Source organism: Heteronotia binoei, chromosome 6, assembly GCF_032191835.1.
Source record: "Heteronotia binoei isolate CCM8104 ecotype False Entrance Well chromosome 6, APGP_CSIRO_Hbin_v1, whole genome shotgun sequence".
Lineage (NCBI taxonomy): Eukaryota > Metazoa > Chordata > Lepidosauria > Squamata > Gekkonidae > Heteronotia > Heteronotia binoei.
Window position 1 is genome coordinate 53,976,492 of NC_083228.1, and position 8,357 is coordinate 53,984,848.

Here is an 8,357-nt window from a genome sequence, read left to right on the forward strand (position 1 = left end):
CAGGGAAGGGAGGGGAGGCGAATGATTATGGCTAAAACTTTCAAAATGCTCTCACTGAATGTCAATGGACTAAGTTCAGACCTGAAAAGATATAGATTAACAAGAATGGTAAAACAACAAAATATAGATATAATGTATTTACAGGAAACACATAAGGCAAAGGATGACATTAAACCATTGATTAAACACCCAGGGTGGAAAGTATTGGCTGAAGCAAGAAGTAGAACTAAGACGAGAGGAGTAGCAATTTGAGTACACACAAGGATTGATATTAGGATATTAGATCTCATTAGTGGTAGGGAAGGGAGATATTTGTTCATTAAAGGTAGGTTTCAAAATAGAGTAATAACGCTGATAAATATATATGCCCCAAATACAGGACAGAGGAGATTTTTGAATAAAGTTATGCAAAAAGTTCAGAAATTCTCAGAGGGAGAAGTTATTATAGCAGGAGACTTTAACATAGATATGACCAAGGAGAAGGAGGCTAGGTGGAAAAGGAATTTGGTAGAAGCAAATGAGGCCTTAGGATTGGTTCCAAAGCCGACACATTTATCAAGTAGACACAAGACAGCTTCTTGTATAGATTATATATTTCTTAAAAATCAAATAATTGGGAGTTGAGGAAAGTAACAACCCATCCAATATGGATTTCAGATCATGCTCCACTGAATATAGAACTGGTGATAAAAAACGAGAAGGACCTGGAGATTTAACAGTATGGTTTTATTAAAAAAAGAAAATAGACAATATATGGAAAATCAAGTAAAACAATATTTTAGAGAAAATAAGGGAACAGTGGCCACAAATATCTTGTGAGAAGCGGCAAAGGCAGTGTTAAGAGGTCATTGTATGATGAAGGAGAAAAAATTTAAAAAGAATGGTATGCTAACAAGACACAGAAACTCCAGGAATTAGGTGCACTGCAGAGCAGTCAAGGTATTAGATTCTGCCCTGATAGGGGAAAAAAGATCGAAGAGATTGGGAAAATTGGACTTTATGGATTCGAGGGCATTATGGAAAAAACAAACCATGGTAAGAAATGAGTTTCAAAGAGATTCAATAAACTCCGTTAGGAGACTGGCTAATTATCTCAAGACTAGGAAAGAAAAGCAAAAGGTGGGAAGTATAAAGAGACAAGGAAAGCTCACGCAGAACCCGAGAGAAATTAGGCAAGCGTTTCAAGAATTCTATAAAGAGTTATACGCCAGGAGGGATATAACAGAACATATTGACGAAAGTGGAGAAGTGTTGGAAGATATAGATAAAGAGAGTTTGGAGAAGGACATAACAGTTCAAGAAATAGAGGAAGTTGTGAACAATTTAAAAGTGGGTAAATCCCCAGGGCCAGATGGCTTTACTGCAGATTTTTATAGGGAGATGAAGGAGTTACTGATCCCCGAATTACAACAAGTGTTTAATGCTATATTGAGGGGAGGGAAAGCTCCCGACTCTTGGAGAATGGCTGAAATAACCATAATATTAAAACCCCAGAAAGATCCTCGGGAAGTGGGCTCATATAGACCAATAAATCTACTTAACCGGGACTACAAAATATTCGCTAAAGTTTTAGCAAATAGGCTAAGGAACATATTACCTTATATAATAAAAGAGGATCAATATGGTTTTGTGAAGAATAGGAGTATTGCACATCCTATAAGGAATATATTAAAAGTATTGTACCATAAACATTCTGGGCAACTTGCTTTGCTTAAATTAGATGTATACAAGGCATTTGATACGCTGTCCCATGAATTCTTATGGTCCATAATGAAGAAGTGTGGGATTGGGCCACTATTCTTAAAAGCCATTCAAGAGGTCTATAGGGAGGGGTCAGCAGTGGTAAGAGTAAATAACGAACATACGGATCAGCTCCCAATTGAGAGAGGTGTGAGGCAGGGGTGTCCACTTTCCCCATCCCTGTTTATAATGGCGATAGAGCAATTAGCAGAAAGGATCAGGAATTCAGGGAGAATAGAAGGCTGTAGAATGGGAAAGGAGGAAATAAAAATCAACTTATTTGCAGATGATATAATCATGACAATATCTAACCCAAAAGAAGCCATTAGGGAAACGAAAATTATTTTAGAGGATTTTGAAGCCGTGTCAGGTTTAAGAATAAACATGGGAAAGTCTGAAATAATGTACTTTAATGTTGGTTTGGAAGAAAGGAAAGAGATTAATAGGATAACTAATATGGGGATGGGAGTTAAGAAATTTAAATATCTAGGGATAGAAATTTATAAAAATATTAACAGGATAGTGGAGGGAAATTATAATGAAATCTGGGAGAAGATAGAGAGGGATATGCAGCAGTGGGGGAAAAGGACAATGAGTTTGACCACTAGAATAAAGAGTGTATCAATGTTTTGGATGCCAAGGTTGTCCTACCTTTTTCAAATGATACCATTGGAGTTAGATAAGCAAAAAATGATTAACTGGAACACTAAAATAAGGGAATGGATATTTGGTAGTAGGAAACTTAGATTCCCAAAAAAATTAGCATACAATCATAAATCGGAACTTGGATGGGGAGTCCCAGATATAGTCAATTATTATGAAGCATTTCAGCTTAAGGCATCATTAGAGATAGAGAAGGAAGGGGATCAGAAATGGATAAGGTTTGAGAATGAAGCTAACAATGGGGTAGGAAAACATGGCATCTTTACGAACATGGGGGCGAAGGAACTTAATTTAAACATGGGACCAAGGAAAAATGGGTTAAATGTTTGGAAGAAATGGCAACCGAAATGGCTGAATCGGGTATCTAGAAGGACACCATTAGAAATATTGATGGAAGGAGATAAGGAGCATAGGTGGAGCGAACTACTTAAGGCTAAAGGATTTAGAAGGGTAGAAGATTTGTTAATACTAGATAAGTTAAAACCATTACATGAGTTACAAGAAGTCGTAGGAATACAATACTGGCTTAAGGCTACAGGATTGTATACTAAAGTTAAGAAGGAAGTGGAGAAGAGTAATTTAAATGAAGAAGAACCTATGGAAAAGTTTTACAAATTAATGGGTAAAACAAAAAAAGGATTAGTAGGCATCCTATACAGGAGTATGAATTCAGGCAACGAAGGAGCAATAAGCTACCTTCAACGGTCATGGAGTTTAGAAGGCCAAATAACGAAACGAACAGGGGAGAAGATAATGGAAGGTTTAAAAAAAGTTAAGATACATAAGGTTAGAGAAATGGAATTGAAATTTTTTACCAAATGGTATAGAACTCCGGCTACTTTAGCCAATATGTTTCCTGGTTTGAGCCCTAAGTGTTGGCACTGTAAGAAAGAGAAGGGATGGTATATCCACATGTGGTGGGAGTGCCCTGAGGCCAAGAAACTATGGAATATGGTAGTGGGAATGATAAAGAAATTCTTTCAGGTAGAGCCGAGAATTAACTTTGAACTAATGCAGATGAGTTTATTAGGGAATGAAAAAATAGGGAAGAATAATCAAGATTTACTAAAAGCAATTATATCAGCTGGTAAAGCGGTAATAGCGGCAGGATGGAAGGATAAAAGTAAATGGAAGGAAAGAACTTGGTATAACTATCTCTTTGATTTTGTCCAGTCAGATATAGCTGCTATAATGTCGCAAGAAGAATCATGGGAGGAAAGAAGATCAAGAATCAAAGAAAAGTGGCAGACCTATCTGAAATGGGCAAAGGAAGAAAGGAGAGTGGACATTCAGTGGAAGCTTCAAGTCCTTTGTCCCTGGCTGGAAGAAGAAAAGGATGTATAGACTAAGGGGGGTGGGTTGGGGGGGAAATGTAAAATGGATATCAGAAACCATGTAGAGAAATGGATAATGTATAATAATAATAATAAAAATATACTTTGAGAAAAGATGAGAGGGAGACTGAAGCTACCTGCTTTCTTATTACTTTTCCTTTTGGGATGCTTCTAAATCAAGACATCTTTCAACCAGCAAGTAGGGGCAGAAGATCAATCATGATCTACTAATCAATTCCAGATGCTTTGGAGAAGAAGGGAAAATTTTCCAATTTCCCCCTTCTTGCTCCTCTGCTGATTCGGCAATACATGCCTACTTTGGTCACTTTGTTCCAGTCCCTCCCTCAGAACTGGCAGATACTTTGACTAAGTTGTGATGGACACCAGACATATACATGCTTACGAGTGACAGCTAATGGAACTCGCTCTGATTGGGGAATTTCAACTAACTGTTGAGAAAGGGGGTCCATTAGATGGTTGGAGAAGCAGTTGAGCAGTTAGAGAGTAGATGAAGCTGAGAGTGGTTGCTTTAGAGAGACTATCTGGAGTGAGGAATGGGGTCTGTTTTAGAGCCAGTGTTGTGTGGCTTTGAATATCAGAGAGGCTGTTCCAAAAAGTTAAACAGCGACTCTGTGTGTAAAACAAAGAAATACATCTTGAGAGGGAAATAGTTCTCCAAGGTTAAGCTTTCTGTCCAGTGGGAACAGACTGTCAGTCTGGAAGACAGGGTTTCGGCAACTGGTTTAGAGGTGGCATTGAAAGGTCCCAAACATTCCAAAGGTCCACGTTATTTATCTTAAAGAGATTATAACAATCTTGGCAGTGAAAGTGGTCTAGTGGAGAGAACTTAGTCTAAAACAAAAGGATAAAGCAGAGGTCATTCTCAATACTGTGTGGTTATAAATTGGGAAGTTAAACAGGAAATCTAGAACCAATAACTCCTAAGAAGCCTTTTTAACATCTGTAATACCCTTAAGTGAAAACTAAACAACTTTAAGCATAAAACTATCTCTTGTGAATTCAGCAACCTAAGAAAAAATTCTGTGCTTACATTTAACTTTCTGCCTACTATTCCAAATCCCAAACCCTATGCAAATATCGATTCCCTTCCCTGCCAGATTGTTCAATCTTTACCTGTGCCTATCGTGCCAATTCCTGAAGGGAAATATTTGACAACAAAAGCAACGACAGGGTGATCATTTTACTGGGGTAATTATTAAAGCAGTTGCCTTTTCACATAAGTGCTTTATAAACTGGGTAAAGAAAACAAAGGGAGATGTGAGAAGGAATAGAGGCTTGTGTAGCAAGAGCACTGGGATAATGCTGATACGGAAAATCAATTCCTTAGCTGAATGTGTACTCCAAAACATCCTGATTTCAAATGTATGTCGAAGTGTGGGAGTAGTGTGGGGAGAAAGGATTATTTTGGAGAATACCAGGGGAAGGAATGGATCTTTTTCATGAAGTAGACAGAACAGAATATGTCTTCAAAGACAGCAGGCAGGTACTAGAGGGGCTGGTGTAACTTGGTCCATGGGGTTGCAAAGAGTCGGACTCAGCTGTGACCAGACACATTGGTCATTTTTCATTTAAAGGGAAGAGAAGGCAGCATTAATACAACATTAAAAATTGAAGCTGTAATACCATTTATGATATGCAGATAGTCACAATAATTTGCAATGTTATAAGCAAATATTACTAAGGTGGTGTTGTGAATGCCTAACTGCTTAATAAGTACTATACATTGTGTAAAAAATAAAATTTCTTTATTGGGTGATTCATTTCTGGCAAGCACTCTCAGACCACAGAACTAAAAATTTTTTTAAATGTCCATTGCTATGAAGTGTGAGGGAAGCTAATTACTTTAAAACATATAACAGACAGACACAGCCAATACAAACCGGGGCTGCCAACAGCGCTTATAAAAACTTTCCCTCCTCTATTTTCTCCTCATAACAAGCCTGTAAGGTTAGGCTGAAAGAGAGAGTGATTAGCCCCAGGTTACGCCCTGAGTCCGTTTGCGAAGAGGGTGGGATATAAAGCCAGAGTAAGTTAATAAAAAACAAAATTACCACCTAGCAGGGTTTCTTAGCAGAGTGGGGGTTTCAAATTTGGGTCTCCCAGGTTCCAGTCTAACACTTTAACCGCTATGACACGCTGACTCTAGAAATTCTGCCAGTGGATTTCTCTGAGCTGGATATATTTGGAGATCCTTAATAAGAATTATAAGGCTTTCCTGTTTAGGGCAATGTTCAGAAATCTTTTTGTAATTTGCCAAGATTCTTTTGGGTGTATTGTTAGCTTTGGCTTCTGTTTGTATCTGGGGTTTTTTTTTTTGGGGGGGGGGGGGGCTCAGAAAATATATGGCAACTTGACTCTGAAAATATATCGTGTGAGAACCTAATTTCCTCAATTCACTCTCTGTTTATCTTGACCGGTCTAAGCACTTGACCTTTTAGGACAGTTTGAGGGTTCAAATACTTTTGTCTCACAATTAGCAATATATAAGATCCATCTGATTAGAAGGCTGAGAGATATACATTTCTACAGTTCTCACCATAAAAATCACTGGCCTTGAGCAGTTGACCTTTTAGGACAGTTTGTGGGGTTAAATACTTTTGTCTCACAATTAGCAATATATAAGATCGATCGACTTAGAAGGTGGGAAACGATACCTTGGAATTCACTTTCCCCAGACACGGTTCTGTGAGAACTCATTTGCAAGGTTGTGCGTTTTGTTTTGACAGCCAGAGCTAGATTCTCCAGCCTAGAGACTGGTAACCTCCCTGTGCTTGCAGAGGATGAGAGACAGTTTTCATGATCATCTGAGAACAGGTTGCTGAAGCTGCTACAGAGATAGGTTTTAATGTTAATAAGAAACTGTAGGTCTTTGCAATTAATAATTAACGGGGAAGTGTTATTAGAATGGGTTGCAGAACTAGTCATGAATGTCTTTGCAACAGTTTCCCCTGTAAAACACACTGAGAACATAAGAGCATAAGAGAAGCCAAGTTGGATCAGGCCTATGGCCCATCCAATCCAACACTCTGTCACACAGTGCCCAATATAGGTGTGTGTACGTACACACACACACACACACACACATATATATATATATATATATAAACTGTGGTTAATAGCTGCTGTTGGACCTCTGCTCCATATTTTTATCCAATCCCCTCTTAAAGCAGGCTATGCTTGTAGCTGCCACCACCTCCTGTGGCGGTGAATTCCACATGTTAATCACCCTTTGGGTGAAGAAGTACTTCCTTTTATCCGTTTTAACCTGCCTGATCAGCAATTTCATTGAATGCCCACGAGTTCTTGTATTGTGAAAAAGGGAGAAAAGTACCTCTTTTTCTGCTTTCTCCATTCCATGCATAATCTTGTAAACTTCTATCGTGTCACCCCACAGTCGACGTTTCCCCGAGCTAAAGAGCCCCAAGCGTTTTAATCTTTCTTCATAGGGAAAGTGTTCCAACCCTTGAATAATTCTAGTTGCCCTTTTCTGCACTTTTTCCAATGTTATATCTTTTTTGAGGTGCGGAGACCAGAATTGTACAGAGCACTCTATATACACGAAGACATAGTGTATTATTTTGGTTCCTACCATTTAAGCCAAAAAAACCAAAGGGGTCGGACTTACTCCTATAACACAACTGAGCCATAAAGTAGTCTAAAATCTAAGATGCTACTAGGTTAGAATGGAAGCTTAGTGCAAAGTTTATGGAATTCAGCATTCGAGTACTGCTACATTCTCCTGATCGTTAGCCGCCCTGAGTCCGTTTGGAATGGGTGGGATCTAAATAAAAAGTAAATAAATACATATTTTTTTACCACCACAGTGCCACAATTTTGTAATTAAATTTTTTAGGGCTCTTTCCTACTCCAGGAAAATTAGATCATCATTATTTATCACTACAATTATATATTTATTAGCTGCCTTTCTTCCTCACAGAGCTCAAATGGCTTACATTATCAAAATACATAGATTACATAAATAACAAAATCAGAAATTTAACATTACATTTTACAGCTGTTTTAATCAAATGCATTCCTGTTTTAATCAAATGCAAACCTTTAATCGTTCTAGTTGCTCTTTTCTACACTTTTTTCCAATGCTATAATACCTTTTGAGTTGCGGTGACCAGAACTGTACCCAGTATTCCAAACGAGTCCGCACCATCGATTTATAGGGGGGCAATATGATACCGGCTGCTTTGTTTTCAATCCCCTTCCTAATAATTCCCAGCATGGCATTGGCCTTTTTTTTTTCAGTGAGTTATCTACCACAACCCCAAGATCTCTCTCTCTCTTGGTCAGTCTCTACCGGTTCACACCCCCATCACCTTGTATTTGTAGCAGGGATTCTTGGCCCCGATGTGCATTATTTTGCACTTGGCCACATTGAACCTCATCTGCCACGTTGTCGCCCCACTCGCCCAGTCTCAACAGACCCCTTTGGAGTGCCTTGCAATCCTTTCTGGTTCTCACCACCCTGAACAATTTAGTGTCATCTGCAAACTTGGCTACTTTGCTGCTTACTCCCGATTCCAGATCATTAATGAACAAGTTAAAGAGCATGAGTTGTATCGACACGCAACCTGATGTTAAAGGGAC